General features: G+C 42.5%; 1 long non-coding RNA gene across 1 annotated transcript in view; it reads right to left on the bottom strand.

Moving 5' to 3' along the window:
- LOC127009331 (uncharacterized) overlaps nt 1-25968 on the bottom strand; it is a 90425-nt gene that overhangs the window by 45203 nt on the left and 19254 nt on the right. The window contains exon 2 of the long non-coding RNA XR_007761848.1: nt 6891-6967. This is a non-coding gene — a long non-coding RNA (uncharacterized LOC127009331). The remainder of the gene's footprint in view (nt 1-6890; nt 6968-25968) is intronic.

Raw genomic sequence — 25968 nt, 5'->3', positions numbered from 1 at the left:
TCTCTCTCTCTCTCTCTCTCTCTCTCTCTCTCTCTCTCTCTCTCTCTCTCTCTCTCTCTCTCTCTCTCTCTCTCTCTTTCACGTTCAACGAATTAAAAATCATACAGACGACCGGACCAGTTGGTATGTTTCTTTTTCACTTCACTCGCTCACTCCCTCCCTCCCTCATCAGCAGTGGTATGCCTCATCTATTCTCTTCCGTCCGTATTCATCATGTCTTTCATCTCCACGTTCCATTATCCTCCTCATTCACTCACGTCACTTCCCTTCCCTTCCCTTCCCTACTCCTCCACTTCCAGGCGCAACTTTTTTCATTCTCTCTCTCTCTCTCTCTCTCTCTCTCTCTCTCTCTCTCTCTCTCTCTCTCAATATCTCTGGATTCTAAATAGTTTCTCTTTCCTTCACCACCACCACCACCACCACCTCCTCCTCCTCCTCCTCCCAACCCTTTCTTTCATGACAAGAGATTCTTTTGTTACGTTACAGATGCCGGGGAAGGAAAGAGGAGGAAGGAGAGAGAGAAAAAGGGGGAAAGAGGGGAGGTACAGAGAGTGAAAGTGAGAAGATAGAAGAGAGAGATGAGGGAGTGGAACGAAGAAGAAGAAGGATCATTAACCCCCTACCACCCCCTTCCTCCTACCCCTCCTCCTCCTCCTCCTCCTCCTTTGCGGTAGTCAACCAATTCACCTGCGCCACTTCAGACTGGGTTTAATTAAGTGCCTCTCACCTGGTGGAAATTTTTACACGCTATTTATTACCTTGTGGGGGGAAAAGAGAGAGAGAGAGAGAGAGAGAGAGAGAGAGAGAGAGAGAGAGAGAGAGAGAGAGAGAGAGAGAGAGAGAGAGAGAGAGAGAGAGAGAATAGCAAGGCATACCACAACAAAATAATAGAACGTTGAATGGATAAATCGATACTCCTTTCTCTCTCTCTCTCTCTCTCTCTCTCTCTAGCTATGTTTGAGGTTGTTTCCAAGTCACATTTCTTTATTATTTAAGCGTTTTTTCATCAACTTCATCCTCCTCCTCATCTTTTTTTCTTTTTGTTCTTGTTCTTCTTTTTCTTCTTCTTCTTCTTCATGTCCTCTTTTCTACTTTATAATATTGTAGTTTTATTATTGTTGCTCTTCGTCATTATTTTTACGGCTCCTATTTCTTTTCCGTCTTTTCTCTCTTGTTCTTTTCTGCCTTCACAACCGTTTTTGGTGTTTTTTTTTATTCTCCTTGTTTGCTTCTTCTACTACTTCTTTTTCTTCTTCTTCTTCTTCTTCTTCTTCTTCTACTTCTTCTCTTCTTCTTCCTTTTCTTTTTCTATTTCTTTTTCTTGTTCTTGTTCTTGTTCTTGTTCTTCTTTTTTTTTTCTTTTTCTTCTTCCTTTTCTTTTTCATTTTCTTCTTCTTCTTCTTCTTCTTCTTCTTCTTCCTCTTCTTCTTCTTCTTCTTCTTCTTCTTCTTCTTCTTCTTTTTCTTCTTCTTCTTCTCCACCTTCTTCTTCCTCTTTTCTACCACCACCACCACCTCCTCCTCCTCCTCCTCCTCTTTCTTCACCCCCCCCCCTGACGGCCCAATATGGTAACTTGCGCAGGAAAAACACTGGAGACGTGGATTTTTCTCAGATGCCTAATTGCTTCCCGGCTAAAACACAGAGCTGTGGCCCGTCTGTACACACACACACACACACACACACACACACACACACACACACACACACACACACACACGCACACGCACACACACACCTGGGCTATTACCTTTACCGTCTAACACAACACACTCTCCTTGACTATCCAAACAAGCTCCCCTTTTTTCCTCTTTTATTTTTTTTATTTTTTTTTTCCTTTTTTTTCTCCTTCTTCTTCTTCGTCTTCTTGCTTATTCTACTTTTCTTCCCCTTTTTCTTCTCCTTTTACCTGCTTTTGTTTCTGCTGTTCCTTCTCTTTCTCCTGTTCCTCTTTTATTTTCTCCTTCTCTTCCTCCCCTTCCACCTCCTCCTCTCTTTTGCTGTTTTTTCTTCCCCTCTTTCTTCTCCTACTCCTCTTCTGCTTCTTCTTCCTCCTCCTGCTCTTCCTCTATCTCCTCGTCCTTCTCTTTTTTTGCTGCTCCTTCTGCCCTTTTTATTGTTTCGCTTCTATTATTTTTTTCTGCCCTTCGTCTCCTCTTTTTTTGTTGTTCCTGTTCTCTTCATTTTCCCTCTGTTCATCCTAACATTCCCCCTCTTCCTCTTTCTCATGTTCTGCTTCTTCCCTCTCCCGCTCCTTCCTCTCTCCCTCCTTCCTCCTCCTTGTTGCTCCTGCTATTACTCCACTACCTTTTATTTTTCTTTCTCCTGCTCATCCTCTCTCCCCTTCCTTCTCCTTTTACCTGTCCCGCTTCTTTTCTCTTCTCCTGCCTTTCCTCCACCTCCTCCTCCTTCTCCTCTTACTCCTTTTCCAATTCTGCTAGTCCTCCTCCTTGTTACTCCTCCTCTTACTCCTGTTTCCTTTCTTCTTCCTTCCCCCTCCTCCTTTTTCCTTCTGCTCCTCCTCATCTCTCTCTTTCCTTCTCCTTGTTGCTGTTTCTGCTCTTCCTCCTGTACCTCTTTTTTTCCTTCCTTCTGCTCTTCCTCTCTCTCTCCTCCCCCGCCCCCACCACGCCCTCCCTGACACTAAGACGCCTTAGACACCCTTAGCCAGACCCCGGGCCCCGAGGACAGGCCACAGCCGGCGCTCCAATCCCATTTCAACGGAGATTCAAGAAGTCAGAATGGCGGGGCGAGGCAAGCGTAATCCAGCCTCAGAGGACCCCCACCCCTTGCTGCCTCCCTCCTCTCCCTCTGCATCCTTTTTCTTTTCCTCTTCCTCTTCCTCTACCTCTTGTTCCTCTACCTCTTGTTACTACCCCTCTACACTTTCCTGCCTTCCCTTTTATTTTATTTCCTTCCTTTTTTCTTCCTCCTTCTTCTCCTCTTTATTTACCTATTCATTCCTATTTCTTTACTCCTTCTTACCTTCCCTGCCCTTATTTTTGCTTCCTCCATTCTTAACTTTCCTCCTCTTTTTCCTCTACCCCCTTACTCCTTGTTTTCCCTTCTTTCCTTTTTCTCTTTTTGTTTCCTTCTTACTTTTCCAACCATCTTCCTTCCCTGTGTTTGCTTCCTTTCTCCTTTCTTCCTTCTTCTTCCCTTTCTTCTACCTGCTATTTCCACACCTCCACTCTTTCTTGTCCTTCTTACTCTCCTCTTGCTTTCTATTTTCTTTGCTTCCTTCTTTCTTCTTTCTTATTCGGACTTTCCATTCTTTTCAATTTCCTTTCCTCTCTTTACTTTTCTACCTCTCTACTTTTTCTTGTCCTTCCTAACTTCTTTCTTCCTATTTTCTTTACTTTTTCTTTCTTTTCATTCTTTTTTTACCTCTACTTTTTCTTTAATTTTCATTTTTTTTACCTTTTCATTTCTATTCCTATCCTTGTACCCATTCCTACTTTTCCTATTTTTCTCTTTCTCTATTTTCTTTGTTTCCTTCTTTCTTTTCTTTCTTCTCTATACTTTCAATTAATTTCTTTACTATCCTTTTTCTGTTTCCTTAATTCCCTCCTTCTCTTTTTCCTTCCATTCCCTTCCTCCTCTTCCGTCTCTCCTTCCATATTTTCCTTACCTATTTCTTCCTCCCTCTCTTCATTTCTTATTTCCCCTCTACACTTTTATTCTTTCCTCTTCCATCTCTTTCCTTTCCCATCCCCCAGCCTCCTCCTCCTCCTCCTCCCCCTCCCCCTCCTCCTCCTCCTCCCCCTCCCCGGGACAGCAGGACGCAAGAGGGATGGGGCGGCCCGGAATGAGCTTAATCCCACTTACAGCAAGATCCTCTAAGGGGAGGGAGGGTGGGGGGAGGGGAAGGAGAAGGAGAGGGAGGAGGAGAAGGAGGGGGGGAGGGGCAGGAGTTGTTTTTGACTCGGAGGGAATTTCGGTACGTTCCTGAGGGGGCAGAGGAGGAAGAGGAGGAGGAGGAGGAGGAGGAGGAGGAGTGTTTAGAAAGGGGTTGTGATGTTGTGTTTTCTGTCTATCTGTGTGTGTGTGTGTGTGTGTGTGTGTGTGTGTGTGTTTGGTTCTTATATACGACTGTTTGTTTGTGTATATGTGTTTTTTCTGTGTTGATTAATTATACTTTTTTTTCTGGCTAACCGGATTTTTTTTCACTTATTATATTTTTTCCTTAATTGTTGCCTATTCTTAACTTTTTTTTTTAGAGTAAAGGAGAGAGTTTACTAAGGGCAAATAATACTTACATAAAAAGCGTATAAGACGGGCACAATGACAAACACACACACACACACACACACACACACACACACACACATACACATCCCACTCACACACACACACAACATATACTTATAACGATCTATAAATAATAATAATAAACAGAGTAAAGGAGGCAGCTAAAGGGCAGAAAATACACACATAAAAAGAAATGCGACAGACAAACACACACACACACACACACACACACACACACACACACACACACACACACACACACACACACACACACACACACACACACACACAAATACAACATCCCCCTCACAAACACATACCCATTACGATCTATAAATAATAATAAAAAAAACAATATAAAAACACATACAAAAACAACTCCCCGTCAACCTCGTCCTTCCGTACCCAAAACTCCCTTGAGGAAACACGCACCAAAAACAGGAAAAAAAAGTAAAAAGAAAAAGTCCCCTACTCTTTACCTACCCTGCCGTCCCCTGGATACCACACACTCGGCAGGGGGGCGGGGGGAGGAGGAAGGGGGCAGGGGGTAGAAGGGGGGGGTCGGTGGGGGTCTTCTCGAGCGGGCACTAACCAGGGTAACTATTGCTTAAGAACTTGCCCTCGCCGGACCTCCTCGAAAGATGGCAAATTTGCATACAAGGAGGACCCCAAAAAGTGAGGTGAGTTGAGGTGAGGTGATACGAGGAGAGGGGAAGGGAGGGGAGAGGGGAGGGGAGGTAGTGTGTGTGGTAAGGGGTGGGAAGGCAAGAGAGGTTAGATGGTGTTGTTATGATACGAGAGGAGGGAAAGGGAGAGGAGAGTTTGAAAGGAGTGTGAGGTGAGTGGAAAGAGGGGAATGGAGTGTACGGTAAGGTAAGGATGGTTAGAGAAAGGGAGGGGGTGGTTAGGTAAGATAAGATGAGAGGAAATAAGGTGATACAAGGGAAAAAAAGTTAAGAATATACAACAAATAAGGAAAAATATATAAGTAAAAAAATCCGATATTTGACAGAAAAAAAGTATAATTCATCAATACAAAAAACACACGTACACACAAACAAACAGTCGTATATAAGAACCAAACACACACACACACACACACACACACACACACACACACACACACACACACACACACACACACACACACACACACACACACACAGGAGAGGAAAGGAAAAGAGGAGGAGGATAAGAGAGAGGAAGAGTGTGAGGTAAGGTAAGGGAAGTGAGATGGAGGTTACAAGAGAGGAAGTTAAGTGAGGTGAGACCAGAAGAAAGGATTTAATTTAATTTGAGGTGAGCTGCGATGAGAAGCTGATATGAGGGAAAGCTGGATAAAAGGAGGGGTAGGAAAGTGAGGTGACATGAGCAGTGAGAGAGAGAAGGGAGTGAAAGTGATATTAGCTTAATTGGAGGGGAGGTAAGTGAGGTGAGATAGGACCAGGTGAAATGAACTCTCAGGTGAGGTTAAACCAGGTAAGGAAAGGCAGGTGAATGAGGTGATATAACAAGGGGGGAGGAAATGTGAGGTGACGTGAGGTAAGGCAAGGTGAAGTGAACTCTCAGGTGAGGTTAAACCAGGTAAGGGATGTGGCAGGTGTATGAGGTGACATGACATGAGGTGAGGGAAGGGGAGGTAACATGAGTGAGGGGAATGAAGTAAGGTGAGATAAGGCAAAGTGAAGTGAACTCTCAGGTAAGGTTTAGGGAGGTACGGGAAATCAGGTGAATACGTTGATATGACATTGAGGTGAAGTAAGGGAAAGGAAGTGAAGTGAGATAAGGTAGGGTGAAGTGAGCCATCAAGTGAGGCTAACCCAGGTATGAGAGGTACGGTGAATGAGATGATCTGACATGAGGTGAAATGACGTGAGTGGAGGTAACATGAGTGAGGGGAGGTGTTCGTACTAGCGTGGTGGCATTCGCTGATATATAAATGTAACGTATCGCTCCCTCCTATTTCCGACTAATTACTATTCATTCCCAAAAACCAATATTAATTCTACCTATTACCCCACAAATCCCGCCCTCTAATTGTATATAATTGTAATTGTTTGCACGCCGCCACACCGCACACATTACTCCCCTCGCCTCCCGTTCTCTGCTGCTGACCGGTGCTCGATGCGGAATGACCTATACCCGTCCCTATACACGTGTTTGTAGGGCCATAGGAAGTTGGATCGGGCTTATAATCACTTGCGACACACGTGGCTAACCTTACCAAGATTTATATACACAGTCACATGTTTTGTCACCGATATGCTTTTGTTGGAGAATAATCTCGCCACTTTGTACACGTGTCATACATATATACTGACAATGGAATACAAAAGATTCACAGTCACGTAGGTATAGCCACTGATGGACTGATTTTTGTTATTATCCACATGGACAGAAAAAAAATATATATATCACTTCAGGAACATAGCAACACAGGATCACTATTTACGTACAAGGCAATATAAGTTTACATAGTGCTTGGGTGTCGTCATTTCTTTTCACAGTAAAACAACAACAACAAAAAAAGGGTGAAATGCAAAGAAAATGAAAGCGTTTAGAGGAGAACGAAAGAAAAGTGAAATAGAAAAAATAATATAAACATTCAACAAGAGAACGGAATAAGTTCCATGAAAACTTACCTGGCGTGTGACGTCTTGGTTGTGGCGGCGCGGTGTGATACGTTCCTCTTGATAACGTTGAAGGTGTAGCAAGCCAACTGCAAAATGGAAAGGAGAATTATGAAACGCAACAAGATAATATTCAAAACCTTTATGGAATTCCTTTTTATTGTCATGTATTTAGTTGATAGTTGGAAACGCAATCTTTTTTTTGCTTTATATCTTTAGTATCTACACTGAAGGAGGAACATAAAAAAAACACAAAGGAAGAACAAACAACAGCAGCTCTGATGGTCCTTACGAGGCTGTTTGTGACAAGCTACACTAACTATCTACTCAAAGGTGGAAGATGAAGGACAGCAAAGGCGGAGCTGGAGGAGGAGGAAGAGGAGGAGGAGGAGGAGGAGGAGGAGGAGGAGGAGGAGGAAGAAAAGGACGAAAAGGGATAGGCGTAGAAAAGAAAGAGAAAAAAATTCGGAGAGAGAGAAAGTGAAAGATAGCAGATTGAAAGAGGAACAAGAAGAAGAAGGAGGAGGAGGAGGAGTTCTAAAAAATTCCTTCCTTGATCGACACAGCCCTTTTCTTTATTTTCTTCATTTTCCAAGGCTATATGTACCTCTGTCCCGTTGCTGTCACCTGGCCGCCCACCTTGCCCAGAGTCGTGACAGCCTTCCGTCGCCCCGCCCCCGCGCCGCCTTGCAAGATTCACTATTCCGATAAAGCAATCATAGGCGGCATGCTCGTGTGACGCAATACGGACTGAACACACACACACACACACACACACACACACACACACACACACACACACACACACACACACACACACACACACACACACACACACACACACACAAGCACACACACACACACACACACACACACACACAACCCCTCCCCCACCACAGATACACACACATCCTCTTTCTCTCTCTTTCTGCCTCTCTGCCTGTCTGTTGCGTGCCCGTATCTCTCTGTCTCTCCCGTTCTGGCTGGTATGAATAATTATGTGAGGTCTGGTGGCGGCATTTCTACGGTCAGTCCACAGTTCGAATCCCGTTCCTCTTTCCATTTACCCTCAAATAGAACTGTTGTCAAATTATCGCCACTCGGAAACCTTGATCTTTCTCTTTCTGGTTTCATTATTTCAATATGATTCTTTTTCTTATTATTTTCTTTATTCTATCATAGTCACGTTATTTTCTACTTTACCTCTTCTTCTTCCTCTTCCTTCTTCTTCTTGTTCTTCTTTCAATTTGACACCTTTCACTCCGTTCCCTTTTCTCTCCACGTTTATTCTCTCTCCTTCTAAGCCTCCACCTCCACTTCTCTTCCCTTCCACCTCCTTTTTCATGTTCCACTTCTTTCAATCTACTGTCTTTCACTTTCTCACTCTCTCCAAATTTATTCTCTTTCCTCTTCTACTCCTATGCCTTTTCGTCCTTCTCCTCCTCCACCTCCACCGCCACCTCTACCTCCTCCTCTCCTCTCGTCTCCTGCATCGCTATACCAATTACAGCATGTAGCGTGGCCCATGTTCATATCCCGCTACCACTGCCAGCCTCCCCCCTTCCATCTCTTCTTGCTCACCCTCCATCCTCTACTCCACGCTCTCTCCTCTCCTTTCCCTCCTCTTTTCCTTTCCTCCTTTGCTCTACCTGCTATCTCTCCGCTACCACTGTCTGCCCATCCTCCCTTCTTCCTGATCCTCCTCCCTCACTCATACCGGTCTCCTTTCCCTCCATTTCTCCCTCCTGCTACTCCACACTTCCCTTGCACAGCTCTCCTTTGCCTGCCTTCCTTCCTCACTCTCTCCCTTTCCTTCCCTTTTCCTCTACCTCTTATCTTGCTACCAATGTCTGCCTTCTCTCATTTCTATATCTCTCCTCTCCTTTGTCTCTCCTTCTCCCTCCAATTTCTATTCTTCCTTTTGTCTGTCTCCTATCCTTCTACCGGTACCTGCCTACTCTCCCTTTTCCAGCTTCCTTTCATGACCCTCCTCCCTTCTTCCACTACCTATCTCCCTTCCTTCATTTTCTCCCTCCCATCAGTCCTTTTCTCCCTTTTATCTACCTCCCCTTTTCCTCGTCCAGTCCCTTCTGCCCTCCCTCTCACCTATCTTTCTTCCTCTCTTCCCTTTCCTTCCTCCTCCCGCACCGTTCTCTTCTTTCCCTCTCTCTGCCATTTCACCCTCCCTCTCCCTTCCTTCCTCTTTGGTGTCACTCGCTTCACACAACTGTTGGTCATCTCTCTCTCTCTCTCTCTCTCTCTCTCTCTCTCTCTCGTATGGTAGAATGGGAGAAGTGGATGAAGAAAAGGAGGAAAATGAATTAAAATATGATTAAAGTGCGTAAACAAAGAAAGAAAACGTAGGCAAAAGAAAACGGATGCAGGGAAGGATATAAAGACAAAGAAAATGGGATAAGGGAGTCAACATCTACGCGTACCCAACCAAACAAGAAGACTTTATATATTTCTCGTTATATTTTACTTTTTTCTTCCTCCTTCTTTTATTTTTTCCCTTAACAAAATTATGAAAAGTAGCCACGAGAAGAAGAAAGTGGGGATAGAGAATAACTAAAAAAAGAATGGGAAGAGATAGAGGGAGAAAAAAAAGAAAATTGCGAAGAATGAGGAGAAAGATTAATAAGAGGAAGATGAAATGGAAAACGAAGACAGAATAACGAAAAGGAAAACAAGAAGAAGGAGAGAGAGAATGAGAGAGAGAGAGAGAGAGAGAGAGAGAGACTAGGAGGAGGAGAATGGAGAGAGATGAGGAGAGAAGAGGAGAGAGGAGGAGAGAGAGAGAGAGAGAGAGAGAGGAGGAGGAGAGGAGAGAGAGAGGAGAGAGAGAGGAGAGAGAGAGAGAGAGAGAGAGAGAGAGAGAGAGAGAGAGAGAGAGAGAGAGAGAGAGAGAGAGAGAGAGAGAGAGAGAGAGAGAGAGAGAGAGAGAGAGAGAGAGAGAGAGAGAGAGAGAGAGAATTACAATGTTGATTAAAAGTATCTTCCCACCTCAGCTAATGCCTTGGTTTCATTATATCTCTCTCTTTCTCATTATATCATGCTTCATTATCCTACGTGTTAGCTTCCTCCTCCTCCTCCTCCTCCTCCTCCTCCTCATTATCACCAACATTATCATTATCTTTGCCATTCCTCAGTTTTCCTTAATTTATCTTCTTTCTCTGTCTAAAAAAAATGAACATTCCTACTTGTGAACTATCTCTCTGTATCTCTCTCTCTCTCTCTCTCTCTCTCTCTCTCTCTCTCTCTCTCTCTCTCTCTCTCTCTCTACTCACTACTGATTGGGACGGTGTATACGAAATGAGATAAGCTCGAATCCCTCCTCCTCCTCCTCCGCCTCCTCCTCCCATCTCACCCCCCTGCTCCTCCTTCACCTCCTCCTCATCCTCCGACTCCTTCCCCCTTGTTTCCAGTCTTCCAACTCTCTTCTTCTCCTCTCTCTTCTATTCCGCCGTTGCTTCTTCCTCCTCTTTTTTTCGATTTCTCATTTTTTTTCCTATTTCTTTTTCTTTCTGTTCCTCATTCTTTTTCTCGTCCTCTTTAACTTCCTACTCCTCTTCCTCTTCCTCGTTGAAACTGAAGGGGGGGGGGAGAGAGAGAGAGAGAGAGAGAGAGAGCGAGAGAGAGAGAGAGAGAGAGAGAGAGAGAGAGAGAGAGAGAGAGAGAGAGAGAGAGAGAGAGAGAGAGAGAGAGAGAGAGAGAGAGAGAGAGAGAGAGAGAGAGAGAGAGAGAGAGAGAGAGAGAGAGAGAGAGTTAAATCTTCTCCCCGCAGGAAAAGTGTAATTAATCTACATGTTTAGAGTGCGATGTGTGAGTGAGTGAGAGAGAGAGAGAGTGAAAGTGAGAGTGGGGAACAAGGAAAAATTCAGGTATGCAAGGGAACGAGATTGTAGTAGTAGTAGTAGTAGCAGTAGTAATAGTAGTAGTTGTAGTAGTAGTAGTAGTAGTAGTAGTAGTAGTAGTAGTAGTAACAGGGTAGTAGTAGTAATAGTAGTAGTAGTAGTAATAGTAATAGTAGCAGTAGAAGTAGTAGTAGTAGTAGTAGTAGATCTTTTAGCAGATAACAAAATATAAATTCAAAACGTTCCAGAAATAAAAAGCAAAAACCAGTGGAAGAAAATACGAGAAAAATGAAGAGAAAAGAACAATGAGGAAATAACGAAAAGAAAGCGAATAAAAGGAACAGGAAGAGAAAAATAAATGAAATGAAAGAGACGGCGCGAGGGAGAATGAAAATGAGGAGCTGAAAATTGCTGGAAATCTGATAAAACGTGTAAAATAATAGAATTTAATACAAAGAATACGGAGAATAGCATGAGAGTGAAGGGGATGGAAAACGAAGAAGAAAAAGAAGAAGAAGAAGAAGAAGAAGAAGAAGAAGAAGAAGAAGAAGAAGAGAAAAATACGAACAAAACAAGAAAAAAAGAGCAGAGCAAAAAGAGAATCAGAAGAGATGAAAAGAAGGCAAAAAAGGGAAGAAGGAAGGAAAAGGAAAGAAAAACAAAAGTAGAAGAGAGGAAAAGACAAGAATATAACAGGAAAACGAGAAAAAACGAAGAGAAAAGAAGAATCATTAACAGAAGAAGAAGGTAGATGAGAGAAGTAGTAGGAGGAGGAAGAGGAGAAACAGAAGGAAAACAATGGGGTAGACAGTCGGAATCGGAATGTTAGGAGGAGGCAGAAGAAAAGAAATATGAGGAAAATCGAGAGGAAGAAGAAAAGAAACACAAAGAGGAAAAGAAGCACACAAAAAAAGAAAAAAAGGCGAAACAGAAAGAGAAGAAAGGTAGAGGAGGAGGAGGAGGAGGAACAGGAGGAACAGAAACGGAAGGAACAAGAGAAGAAGGATGAACACAAAGAGGAGAAAGAAAAGAATTAGAAGGAAGAATAGGTGTAGAAGTAACAGTAACAGAAAGAGAAGTAAGGAAGAGCAGAGGGAGGAACAGAAGGAGAAATAGAAGGAACAGAGACAGGAGTAGGAGGAGAAGGGAGAGGAGGAGGAGGAGGAAGAAGAATAGAGTCAGCTGTTCAAGTTGCCAGCGTCGTGTTGTGAAGGGAAAGAAGAGAGGGTCTTGCGAGGCGACAATGGCAGGACCCAACATTAAGATGGGCGAATGAGGTAGTAAGGCCAGGGAGAGAGAGAGGAAGGGAGGGAGAGAAGGGGAGAGAGCGAAGTAAGTGAAGGGAAAGAAGGAGGGGCTGGCAAGGAGGAAAGAAAGAAAAGGAGGAGGAAACTGAAAAGAAGGGAGGCGGACGCACAGAAAAGGAAGAAGGCAAAGGAGGAATGAAGAGAGGAAAGGAGGAAAGGAGGAAAAGAAGCAGAAAGAATGAGGAAAATGTAGGAAAGGAAGGAGAGAACGAGCAGAAATGAAAGAAGGAAAAGGAGGAGGAAAGAGAAAGGAAGGGAGGGAAAGAGAGGAGAGGAGAGAGTAAGGAAAATGAAAGAGAGGAAAGAGAGACGGACGAGCATTAAAGGAAGAAGGGAAAGAAGGAGAGAAGGGGAGAGAGCAAGGGATTGAGGGACGAGCGAAAAGGAAAGAAAGAAGGAAAAGTATAAAATGAGCGAGGAAAACGAAGGGAAAAAATGAGGGACGAACGAACAGGAAAGGAAGAGGGAAATGATGAGAGAAGAAAGAGAGAAAAGGAGAGAGAGCAGGAAAAATTGAAGGGAAAGAAGGAGGGACGGACGGATAGGAAAAGATGAAGGGAAAGGAAGGAAGGAAGGAGATAAGAAAGGAAAGGAAGGAAAGAAGAACTGGAATGTAATGAAAAACAGAAAGGGGAAGGGATAATTAACAAATGATTGAGGGAAGGAACTGAATGAAAACAGGGAAGAGAAAGGAGAAAAGAAAAGTGGGAAGGAAAAGAGAATAGAGATGTTAAAGAAAGGAAAACAACGGGAAAAAGGAATATATGAAGGAAAAAATGAAAAAAATAACAAAATGAAGTCACTAAATAAAAATAGGAATGAAGGGAGAAAGGGATAAGAGAAAAATGAGTAAAGGAAGGAAGGGAAAGAGAAGGAAAGAAAAGAAAAATTGAAGAATGGATAGGAGAAAGGAAGGCGTTAAAAGTAAAATAAAAAGGAGAGAAGAGAGAGAAGGAATGCAGATGGAAATGAAAAAGATAAGTGAAAGAGAGAAGGGATACGAGATAGGTAGGAATGGAAGTGATTGAAATGGGCACGGTAGAGAGAGAGAGAAGGGATGGAAGAGAGGAGCAAGAAGGAAGTAAGAGCTGAGAGGGGAGGGAAGGGAGGAAAGAATGGAGGGAAGGAATAAAGTAAAGGAGGAGAGGAAAATTTCAGAAAAACAGGGAATAAAGAAACTAAACAAGCGAGGAAATTAAGAAAACACACACACACACACACACACACACACACACACACACACACACACACACACACACACACACACACACACACACACACACACACACACACAGAAACAAACAAAAATGATAACCACTTACATATGTACATAATTGAAAAAAATCACGTAAATCAATCATAAAATAAACAGAACACAATATAACATTAATAATAAAGCAAAGCTAACATACGGAGCAACAACAACAACAACAACAACAACAACAACAACAACAGGCTGCAGAAACAAAATATATACACCCCCCCCCAAAAAAATTGAAACCCATACTCTGAAGATTGAAAAAGAAAAAAAAGAAAAAAAACAATATATAGATACAACACTGAAAACAAATAAAGACAGACAAAACAGGAGTATGAGTCGATCACAGGTGAAACAGGTATTCACACACGCATCTTATTTTCTTTATTTTTTTTTACAATCACGAAATACTAATAAGCGTCGCCTTCCTTCTCTTATAAGTAATGGACAATAATAGCTAAAGGAAAAGATAGATAGATAGATAGACAGATAGATGGAAAGATAGATAGATAGATAAATATAGAGATAGATAGATAGATAGATAGATAGATAGATAGATAGATAAATAAATAAATAAATAAATAAATAAATAAATAGATAGATAGATAGATAGGTAGATAGACAGATAGATAGCTAGACAGATAGATAGATAGATAGATATAGATAGATAGAGAGAGAGAGAGAGAGAGAGAGAGAGAGAGAGAGAGAGAGAGAGAGAGAGAGAGAGAGAGAGAGAGAGAGAGAGAGAGAGAGAGAGAGAGAGAGAGAGAGAGAGAGAGAGAGAGAGAGAGAGAGAGAGAGAGAGAGAGAGAGAGAGAGAGAGAGAGAGAGAGAGAGAGAGAGAGAGAGAGAGAGAGAGAGAGAGAGAGAGAGAGAGAGTTACGACTGGGATATAAACTGAGAGAAAGAGAGGGGCAAAGGAAGATGGTGAGGGAGAGGAAAAGAGAAACAGAGAGGGAGAGAGAGAGAGACGGAGACAGAGAGGGAGAGAAAAGAGGAGAGGGAATGATCTTGAGATGGATGAAGGGATGATGGGGAGACGAAAAGCTTAGGGGAGGAAGGGAACAAGGGAGGAAGGGAACAAGGGAGGAAGGGAACAACGGAGGAAGGAAAGGGATGGAAGGGAATGTAGCGAAAAGTGGAGGTGTACTTGAGGGTGGCCGGAGAGTGTGCGTGTAAAACGTTACCTAAAGAGGAGAGACACATACCTGGCGCAGGTGAGGCAACTACTGCAACGGCGAGAGAGAGAGAGAGAGAGAGAGAGAGAGAGAGAGAGAGAGAGAGAGAGAGAGAGAGAGAGAGAGAGAGAGAGAGAGAGAGAGAGAGAGAGAGAGAGAGAGAGAGAGAGAGAGAGAGAGAGAGAGAGAGAGAGAGAGAGAGAGAGAGAGAGAGAGAGAGAGAGAGAGAGAGAGAGAGAGAGAGAGAAAAATAGAACACACACACACACACACACACACACACACACACACACACACACACACACACACACACACACACACCTGCTACCCAATATGACTTGTTCTGAGGGACACAGGTGGCAGACACACACCTGCTGGCCACAGGTGAGGGAGGATACATCTCTCTCTCTCAAAAATGGCTAATTAGATGTTGTTATTGTTATTATTCCTATTCTTAATGTGGTTGTTGTTACTGTTGCTGTTGTTGCTGTTGCTGTTGTTGTTGTTGTTATATTTTTCCCTCGCCACCTGTCTATTTTCTGTGTAAGGTTTATCTAGGTTGATAATGTTGTGATTTCTCTCTTTAACAAAAATTCGGGTGATGTTAATTAAGTCTCATTTATTAGCTTCGTGATTACTGTGATTGATTACGTACCTGTGTGTGTGTGTGTGTGTGAGAGAGAGAGAGAGAGAGAGAGAGAGAGAGAGAGAGAGAGAGAGAGAGAGAGAGAGAGAGAGAGAGAGAGAGAGAGAGAGAGAGAGAGAGAGAGAGAGAGAGAGAGAGAGAGAGAGAGAGAGAGAGAGAGAGAGAGAGAGAGAGAGAGAGAGAGAGGTGGGGGGGACAAAAAAACTAAAACAATCGGCCAACAATCAGCTCCAGGTACAATACCAATCACGGAGGGAGTGTTGCAGCTCGGCCGATACTTCCTCTGCTAATCAACGGCGGCACACACACACACACACACACACACACACACACACACACACACACACACACACCAGCACAGTAGCAAATAAAACGGAGAAACTCTAATATTTATTGTTTCCTATAGACAGTCTCAAGAACATGTATAGTAAGCTTTATTAATTAAATGATTTGTGAGTTTAATATGGCGTTGCATAGATTTTTTTATTCATTTTCGTATTTTTGGCTTCAACAATATTAATGGTTATCAGTTTTTTCATGCATTAGAATGGAAAGAAGAGGAATAGAACGACAGGAGCCGTGAAAAGAAAGTAAGAGAGAGAGAGAGAGAGAGAGAGAGAGAGAGAGAGAGAGAGAGAGAGAGAGAGAGAGAGAGAGAGAGAGAGAGAGAGAGAGAGAGAGAGAGAGAGAGAGAGAGAGAGAGAGAGAGAGAGAGAGAGAGAGAGAGGAAAAATAGTAGAAGAGAAAGGAGAGAGGGAGAGAGAATGTGAAAAGAGACAATGTAAAGTGGAAGGAAGAAGAGGAGGAGTAATAGTAGGGGTGAAGGAGAGAGGGAGAGATAGAGAAGGAGTAGAAGGAAGAGGAGGAAGAAGAGGAGGGGGAGGGGGAGGTGAGGTGGAGGAGGAGGAGGAGGGAAGATATATTCTATTTTGGTTTTTGGCATCATGGTCCATGTTCACTATCTCTCTCTCTCAATACCATTTTATTAACAAATAAAAAAACGAGGCGTGACAGACAGCAAGATTTCTTCCCTTTAACAACATTACCGAGAGAGAGAGAGAGAGAGAGAGAGAGAGAGAGAGAGAGAGAGAGAGAGAGAGAGAGAGAGAGAGAGAGAGAGAGAGAGAGAGAGAGAGAGAGAGAGAGAGAGAGAGAGAGAGAGAGAGAGAGAGAGAGAGAGAGAGAGAGAGAGAGAGAGAGCATATGATTGACAGAAGGACATGGAAGAAATTGACGGATGAATAAATGAGTACAGAGAAAAGTCAAGAAGCGGAGGAGGAGGAGGAAACATGGAAACATGGGAAAATGGAATGACAGGCAACAGAAAGCTTGTTGGCCCATTATGAGGTGGTCTGCTGTAGAGCGGTGATGATCTGCCTGACAGTCACTTGGTGCCTGCAGAGCAGTTCAAGGCATTCGGTGCGTATTTTCAGTTCCCTCCTGTTTTCACGAAGTGACGGTCGATGCGATTTTTGAAGGAGTTGGTAGTTTCTGCACTTACTACTTCAGCAGGGAGGTCGTTCCAATGGCGTATTACTCGGTTAGAGAAGAAACTCCTACCAATGTCTGTGTTGCATCGCTTCGCTTGAATGGGCAGGCCGTTGTTTCTATTTCTTGAGTTAGTCTGTAGCTCAAAGAGCTTGGAGTGGTCGACGTTACTCAAGTTCTTTAGGTACTTGAAGACCTGAATCACATCTCCCCGTAGGCGTCTCTTTTCCAACGTGAAGAGGTTAAGTTAGAGGTTAAGAAGTTCAGGAACACAAAGGAACACAAAGGAACACAAAGAAACAACAAACAACAGCAGACCTGCTGTCCTTACGAGGCTGTTTGTGACAAGCTACACTAACTGTGGAAGTTGAAGGACAGCAAAGGCGAAGGCTCCTCATACCCCCCCACCCCTCCAGCCAAAGCTGGCAGGAAAGGGAAAAGAACCATGCAACATGGAAAAACTGCATGGAAATTATGTAGGAAATAGGAAAGAATTACCATTACTGCTACCGATAACCGGGCGATAAAAACGGACAAGGACACCTGTATTCGAAAGGATTTAACGTTATTACGACAATGAGTAATATCTTAGTTGCTGGTTGGATTCAAAATACTCTTTTAATCTATTTTTGAAGGCCGTAACTGTTGTACTATCAGCGACATCACAGGGTAGAGAATTCCAAATATTAACGACTCGATTGAAGAAGTGTTTGGCTTCGTATGACGAGAATCTTTTACCACTCATCTTGAAACTGTTATTTTTCTTGTTCTATTTGATCGATCAATGTAAAGTAATCTTCCGCATTAATATCACTGAATTCTTTAAACATTTTAAACACTTTTATTAGGTAGAGACAAGAGGGGGAAAAGGAGGAGAAAGAGGTGGCAGAACAGAAGAGAAAGGAACAAAGAGGAAAAGGTAAGGCAGACGCAGGAAGAATGAAGAAAAACGTGAACGGTGAAGAAAAAAATAATCAAGAAAAAAAAAGATGACAAAAACACGAAAGAACTAAGCCGAAATGTGAGAACGAGGCGGAGGACGGAAAGGGATAAATGCTTAGTACTAGGAGAAGCAACGTAGAAACAGAACCAAGAGGAGGCTGAGGAGGTTTGTGAGGGCTAAGAAAGAGACCAGCCAGCAGCCCCGCCGTTCCCTGACGCCCCGACGCCGCACCAATACGTCTCCGCCACACAATCGCCACACCACATCAGCGGCCGCTAATCGCCATTACCTCGAGCCGCCAGTCTACCCGGACTTAGAACTCCCCAAAACACTTATATTTATGGAGAAGAATGAGCCGAGAAGGAGGAGGAGGAGGAAGGAGGTGGTGGAGCGGGTGGGGTAGGAGGAAGAGGAGTTGGAGGAGGTGGTGGATGGGGTAGGAGATGGAAGGAGGAGGATATGGGGGATTATAGACTTATTGGTGGAGTTCATGAGAAAGAAAGAGAAAGAGAGAGAGAGAGAGGGGATATAATAACTAGACAGCATCCTTCTTGTTCTCCTCTCTCTCGTATAACTCCGTCCCTTGTCTTCCTATCAACCTATCGACTCAGAGAAACATAGGAGGCATATCCGGTGTTCCCTGTTGAAGCTATGCCAAGACTGACTTCCACATATATTTCTTATGGGCAAATATAGAGTGGTCGATTGGCCCTCACAAGAAGCCTATATTAAACTAAACGTTGCCTCTTTGGATGAATGAAGCTGCACTGCTGTCACGAAGGTTTACAAGGTGCTTTCGATTCTCACAACAAATATATTCAAAGGCCGAGCAAGAGATAAATCGTATTGCCATGAGTGTGTTTCCACGTTCATGGTAAACAAGCCTCGTCAAACTACCACCAGGGTCATAAAACTACCCATGCAAATGTCTACAACGCCTACGTGAGCCTTGTTGAATGTGTGTGATTGGGCGCCGAAATGTTTGGTAATATGCCCAGGGTGTTCTGCTCTCACCCCGCACTGGCAAGACCCGATCGCCTGGAGAAGACTTGAAGATATCACGAGCCTCGAACTAACGCGATCACACACACACACACACACACACACACACACACACACACACACACACACACACACATATACACACACATAAATGAATATACACCAAAAAATATTACACACATTACCAGGTTTTCAACGATATTTTAAGACTAATAATATTTTTTGGTACGAAATAAAAAAAAGATTAAACTGGTGTTGTATTTGTTCTTATAACTATTAGTGTTATTTCTACTACTACTACTACTACTACTACTACTATTACTACTACTACTACTACTACTACTACCCTTACTTCTACTATTACTACTATCATTATTATTGTTGTTATTATTACTATTACTATTATTTTTATCATCATCATTTTTTTCCTCCTCTCCCGGCAGAGGAAAATATGACGACTGCTGTGTAAAGCGTCACCAGGTATTGTTCTCTCCTTCCCTCCCTCCCCCTCCCGCGCCTTTCTCTCCCTCTCTCTCTCTTTCTCCGTCCCTGTCTTTGTCTCGCCAGCCTCCCATTCAGGTATCAGTCGACCTGTCACGCTTCTCCATTATTCCTGCATACTTTCTCTCTCTCCTACTTTTCATACCGTCTGGCAAAATAGTAGAGAGAGAGAGAGAGAGAGAGAGAGAGAGAGAGAGAGAGAGAGAGAGAGAGAGAGAGAGAGAGAGAGAGAGAGAGAGAGAGAGAGAGAGAGAGAGAGAGAGAGAGAGAGAGAGAGAGAGAGAGAGAGAGAGAAGAGTAGGAGGAGGAGGAGGAGGAGGAGGAGGGAAAAAAATCTCCTTTTGTCTTCTTTTAAATCCGAGATAAAACTATACACTGGAATGAATCTTGAGTCTTTCATTTACATGGGGGAGGAAAGGGATGAGGAGGAGGAGGAAGAAGAGGGAAGAAGGAAGAGGGAATAGGAGGAGGAGAAGAGGAAAGAAGGAGGAAAGGGAAGAGGAGGAAGAAGAAGAGGAAGAGGAGACAAGAGAGAAAGTAAAAAAAGGAGTAAGGTATAAAGAAGGGAGGACATGTGTGAAAGGAGAAATAAAAAAAAGGGAAGCAGAAAAGGAAAGAGAAGAATTGACGTAGAAAAAATAGAGATGGAAGAGAGGGGGAGACAAGTATAAGGAAAACGTGATAAAGACAAAGGAAATACGAATAAAAGGAGAATATAAGATAAGGTGAATAATAGGGAGAAGAGGGAACTTTTACTTGTATGATGCCAATTCCATGTACCACCTTATGTAATCATGCTTAGTAAATAAATAAATAAAAAGAGGAAAGAGGAGGAGGAGGATGGAGACGAGATAAGGAAAAGGAGGAGGAAGGAAGAGGAGGCAAGAGAGGAAGAGAAAAATATTAGTAAGGTTTAAAGAGGGAGAACACGTGAGAGAAGAATGAAAAAAGGAAGAACAAAAGGAAAGAGAAGGATTGAGGGAGAAAAAAAACGTTAGAATAGAGGGAGAGACAAGAATAGGAAAATGTGACAAAAAATGAAAGAAAATGAAAAATAGAGAATTAAATATACATGTGGAATGAGATATGAAAGTACAAACAGAATGAAAAGGATTGAGAGAAGAAAATAAGGTTAAGGAGAGTTAGATACAAGAATAGAGAAGACGTGGAAAAGAGGAAAATAAAGAAAAGAAAAATAGAAGATTAGGTGAATAATACACATGAGGAGAGACAAAGGAATGTAAATACGAATGAAAATGAAGGAAGAAAAGAAAGAAGCCAAAGAAGAAAAGAATGACTGGGTAGAGAAATGAAATAAAGAGAATGAGGTATACTAAAAAAAACCCGGCAAATAATGATATAAAATAAGGATCAGAAGTCTTGGAAAAAAAATAAAGGTAAAGATAGAATCAAACAGGAAGACAACAAAGAAAAAAAAGATAGAAAAAGAAAGAAAAAAAAGAAAAGAATATGAATACAACTCTGGATAGAAGATTATGAAAAGGAATTCCGTTCTTCGAGATAAAAAAAATATTGAAAGAGGAGAGAAACAAAAAAGAAATTAGACAAAGAAAAGAAAGAAAAGGACGATGATAGAGAACCAAAAAAAAATGAATAAAAAATGGTGAGGAGAATAAGAAATGGCGGGAGAAATAGAAAAAAATGTAGCCATCAATGAGAAGAAAAGATAATGAGAATCGAAAAAGGAGAGAAATTTTGATGAGACTGAAAAACGGAGGAGGAAGAGGAGGAGAAGGAGCAGGACGTAGAAGTAGTAGAAGTGGAGAGGAAAACTGAAGAGGAAAAAAGAAGGAGGAATGGGAGAGAAATTTGAATAACTGGAGATGTAGGAAAGATAGAAAACTGGAAATGGAAAGGAAGAGGAAAAGGAAAGGAATTAATAAACGAAGCTGTATGGAAAATAGTTAACTGAAGATATAGGAAAGATAGATAAAGAAAAAGAACACCAAAGAAAAAAAGGAGTGTATTAAGAAGAGCAAGCGGAAAATACAGGAAATGAAATGGAGATACAGGAAAGAAGAGGAGACAAAAAGTGGAAGAGCATCAAAGAGGGATAAAAAATTATTGGAAAAATACAAAACAAGGAAGAAATTGAGACGAAAGAAGAAAAAAACAAGAGCAAAAAAGAGCTAAAAACAGAACACAAGAAAAAATCAATAAACAGAATACAAGATGAGAAAGACAGAAAATAAGAAAGAAGGAAAGAAGATGCAACGGAAACTAAATGAAAAAGCGAAAGGAGGAGAGGAAGGGGAAAAGGAAAGGGATGAGAAGGGAAAAGATGGATGACGCATGGGAGAAGGGGAGGAGAGAAAAGAGGAGAGGAGAATTGGAAGATGGAAAGGAGAGAGGAACATGGACTAAAAAAAAAGATGAGGGACAGAATATAAAGTGAGAGAGAAATAAGAGGAAAACATGGATTCGAGAGAGAGAGAGAGAGAGAGAGAGAGAGAGAGAGAGAGAGAGAGAGAGAGAGAGAGAGAGAGAGAGAGAGAGAGAGAGAGAGAGAGAGAGAGAGAGAGAGAGAGAGAGAGAGAGAGAAATACAAAATCAAATACTCGGAAAAGGAAAGGAAGGAAGGAAGGGAGGGAGGAAGGAAAATGTTGAAGGAAGGAGGGAGAGAGAAGATACACGAGAGAGAAAAAAAAAGGGAGAGAGAGAGAGAAGTAGAGGATAGAGAAACAAATAACAGAAAATAAAAGAAAACGGAACTGAACTCAAAACCATTACTAATAAAAACGAAGGAAGAAAACTTGACGAAGAGAAGAATAAAACTGAGACCAAAAAGAAAAAGAAATAAGAGAAAAGAAAGAGAGAGAGAGAGAGAGAGAGAGAGAGAGAGAGAGAGAGAGAGAGAGAGAGAGAGAGAGAGAGAGAGAGAGAGAGAGAGAGAGAGAGAGAGAGAGAGAGAGAGAGAGAGAGAGAGAGAGAGAGAGAGAGAGAGAGAGAGAGAGAGAGAGAGAGAGAGAGAGAGAGAAAACCACCACAAAGAGAGTGTAAAAAGGCAAAAGGATAATAAAGTGGAGATGAAACACGAAAGGGAAGAATAAAAGGCGGAAGAAACGCGATGCTACTAAATAACAAGACACTACTTCTGCTCTCCTTCCTCCTCCTCCAATACTATTTCATCTCCTCCTCCTCCTCCTCCTCCTCCTCCTCCTCCTCCTCCTCCTCCTCCTCCTCTTCCTCCTCCTCCTCCTCCTCTTCTTCCTCTTCTTCTTGTCGTTCAGCATCCTTCTCCTCTTCCTTCTCCTTTTCTTTTTTTCTTAATTCCATCTTTTTGCGTCTTCTCTTTTATATTTCTTCTATACCATCTTCTTACTCCTCCTCCTCCACCTCCTTACTTTCATCTTTACGAAATTTCAATCTCCTGTTGCTTTTCTTCTTTCATCTCCTAATACCACCCTCTTCCTCCTTCTCCTCCTCCATTTCCTAATCCTTCTTCTATTATATTACAACATTATATAACATTATATTTCTATCATCGTCATCATAATCTCCTCGTTCTCCTTTCCATTTTCTTCCTACACCTCATTCTCCTCTTCAAATCTTTCCTTGCATCGTAAATCCTTCTTCCAGTTCTTCAATAGCATTCCCGTTCACTAATCCTATTCTAATCGTTCTTCCTCCCTTTATTTGTTCATTAATTTTTAGTTACCTTGTTTCTTCTTTTCTTCCTTCTCTTTTTTTCCCACATTTTAAATCTTCCTCCTCCTCCTCTTCTATTCACTCATTTACTCCTAATTGTCCTGTTTCTTCCTTCTCTCCGAAATTCATTTACATTTCTTTTATTTCTTCATTCTCTTTTTCCATATATTTCTTCATCTTCCACACTTCCAACCCCCCCATTCCTTCTCTTCTATTCCTTCATTTACTCCAAGCTATTTTCTTCCTTTTTCCCTATCTCCTTCCTTCTTTCCATTCCTTCATCTGCCTCAGTTCAAACCCTCCTACCCTCTTCCTCCTCCTCCTATCTCTTCCTCAGCCCCTCCCTCCCCCTCAAAAAAAAAAAAATAAATAAATAAAAAAAAAAAAAAAATCCTATTCTTCCTCTTTCATTCATTTATTTACTCCCAGCTCTCTCTCTCTCTTGCTTCTTCCTTCTTCCTTCCATTCCTTCATCTACTCATTTCCAGCCCTCCCTCTCCTCCTCCTCCTATCTCTCCCTCAGCCTCCCTCTCTTCCTCTCCCTCGAGTTATCCCTACTCATCATCATCATCGTCATCATCATTTTCATAATTTCCCGGCCGACCCATTGTCCCTCCTCCACCTGTGTGTTCTCTAATTAAGTGTTCAGGTGGGCGGACTCACCTCTCGCCCACATTAGGCAGGTGAGAATGGAGGTATTTGATGGCTGGCTGAATGGCCCTTATGGTAGTATAGGAAGAGAGAGAGAGAGAGAGAGAGAGAGAGAGAGAGAGAGAGAGAGAGAGAGAGAGAGAGAGAGAGAGAGAGAGAGAGAGAGAGAGAGAGAGAGTTAGTGCGGTTATTTTTATTTATTTCTATTCTCTACCTCATTCTCTTTTTTGTTTCTTTCTGTTCTCTCTCTCTCTCTCTCTCTCTCTCTCTCTCTCTCTCTCTCTCTCTCTCTCTCTCTCTCTCTCTCTCTCTCTCTCAGTATATTAACTATTTCCAATCCTTCTTTTAGTTTTCTACGTTAACCTTCCAATTACTAATGCATCTTCCTCGTATTTCATTCACTCACTCCTAAAAAAAAACAGAAAAAAATAACGTGTAGTAATAAAGAGAATAATATGAGGCGAGAAACGAGAAGGAATGACACACACACAAAAAAAAGAACACGAAAATAGAGAGAGGACATGAGGGAGTATGAAAGAGAGAAAGCAGGTAAGGAAATGAAAGAAAATGAGGAAATGAGAAAAGAAATCGAGATGAGACGTAGACAGAGAGAAAACGGGAAGCGGAAGGCATAAACACACACACGAGGAGGAGGGAGAATGGGAGGGAGGAGGTGGGCAGGAGAAGGAGGAGGGAGAAGGAGAGGAAAAGAGGAGCAGGATAAGATGAACGAGAAGGAGAAAGAGCGTGAGAGTAAATAAGAGCGGAGAGGAGACGAGTACAAGATGCTGGAGATGCTGATGAGGAGGAGGAGGAAGATGAGGAGGAGGAGGAAGAAGAGGAGAAGGAGGAAGAGTAAGAGGAAGCAAAGCAAACAAAGGCGTAAGGTTTTCAGAAGCGTAAACAGAAGTGAGTGTAAACAAAGCTCCTTCTTGCCCTTGTCTACGAACATCAACGGTACTCCATGATGATGATGATGATGATGATGAAGGCGATCTTATGCTTCTTAATGACGAAGATGACAAACTTGATGACTATTGTGATTCTGAAGTGGAAAATAAAACAAAAATCTAATTCTATCAAAAACAAGGAAGAAAAACGGTACGAGAGAGAGAGAGAGAGAGAGAGAGAGAGAGAGAGAGAGAGAGAGAGAGAGAGAGAGAGAGAGAGAGAGAGAGAGAGAGAGAGAGAGAGAGAGAGAGAGAGAGAGAGAGAGAGAGAGAGAGAGAGAGAGAGAGAGAGAGAGAGAGAGAGAGAGAGAGAATCACCCCTATTCTTTTATACCACAATAGAGAGAGGAGAGAGAGAGAGGTCGAGTCGAGAGAAGGTGGTGGGGGTGAGGAAAGGAATGAGGAGGAGGAGGAGGAGGAGGTGGCGACGACCGTTCCTAGATGAAGATGATATGAGCGGTGCGTGCCAACATCCCATCTTGCCCTGAGGAGTGTGTGAGTGCGTGAGGCGAAGTGCGTATGTGTGTGTGTGTGTGTGTGTGTGTGTGTGTGTGTGTGTGTGTGTGTGTGCGTGAGGAGAGGCTTGGGAATGAGTGCGTGTGATAAGGGGTAGGAGGAAGGGAGGGTTAGGAGGAGGAGAGGGAGGAAAGAGGGAGGAGAGGAGGGAGAGAAGGAGAGAAAATTGTGCTCAGGTAATGATTGTGAAGGTGGTGAAGATTGCTGTTGCTGCCGCTGCTATTGTTGGTGTTGTTGTTGTTTGTTTGTTTGTTTGTTGTCTACGCTCTCTTGTTCTTGCTACATCATCGCCCTGCTGTTGTTCTTTTGTTCTTTTGCATAATGAGCTTCCTTGCGGCAATGATGATGATGATGATGATGATGATGATGATGATGATGAGAGAGGAGGAAAAGGAGGAAAAGAAAAAGAAGAGGAGGAGAAAAAGTACGATGAAGGTGATGATGATGATGAGAGAGGAGGAAAAGGAGGAGAAGAAAAAGAAAAGGAGGATAAAAAGTACGATGAAGGTGATGATGATGATGATGATGAGAGGAAGAAAAGGAGGAGAAGAAAAAGAAGAGGAGGAGAAAAAGTACGATGAAGGTGATGATGATGATGATGAGAGAGAAGAGGAGGAAAAGGAGGAGAAGAAAAAGAAGAGGAGGAGAAAAAGTACGATGAAGGTGATGATGATGATGAGGAGGAGGAGGAGAATGATACACAGAAGGAAGAGGAAGAGGAGGAAGAGAAAGAAAAGAAGAAAATGAGAGAAAGAATATGAAAATAGTAGAAACAGGGAGATAACAGAAGAGGATAAAAAGAAGGGGAATGAGGAACTAGAAATGATACGAGATGAGCCAAAAAAAAACGATGAAAGAAGAGAAGGAAACGAATGGGAGAGGAAAAAATTACGACATCAGCAGAAAGAAGAAAAGGAAATGAAAGAAAAAAAAGAGGAAGAACAAGAGAATGATAAAAGAAGAAATAGCAGCATTCACAACCAGAACAAAAGCATCACCACCACCACCACCACTAATAATAATGACGCTAACGTGACGCTAGAACAAGCTGTGCCTTCCCCGTCGTCGTCATGCCAACCGCTGCCTGCCCGTCCGTCCTCTCCGCTTGCTTCGTCTTCTGCATCGCC

This window comes from Eriocheir sinensis, chromosome 40, assembly GCF_024679095.1.
Source record: "Eriocheir sinensis breed Jianghai 21 chromosome 40, ASM2467909v1, whole genome shotgun sequence".
Classification (NCBI taxonomy): domain Eukaryota; kingdom Metazoa; phylum Arthropoda; class Malacostraca; order Decapoda; family Varunidae; genus Eriocheir; species Eriocheir sinensis.
This window is presented reverse-complemented; position numbering and strand designations above follow the sequence as displayed.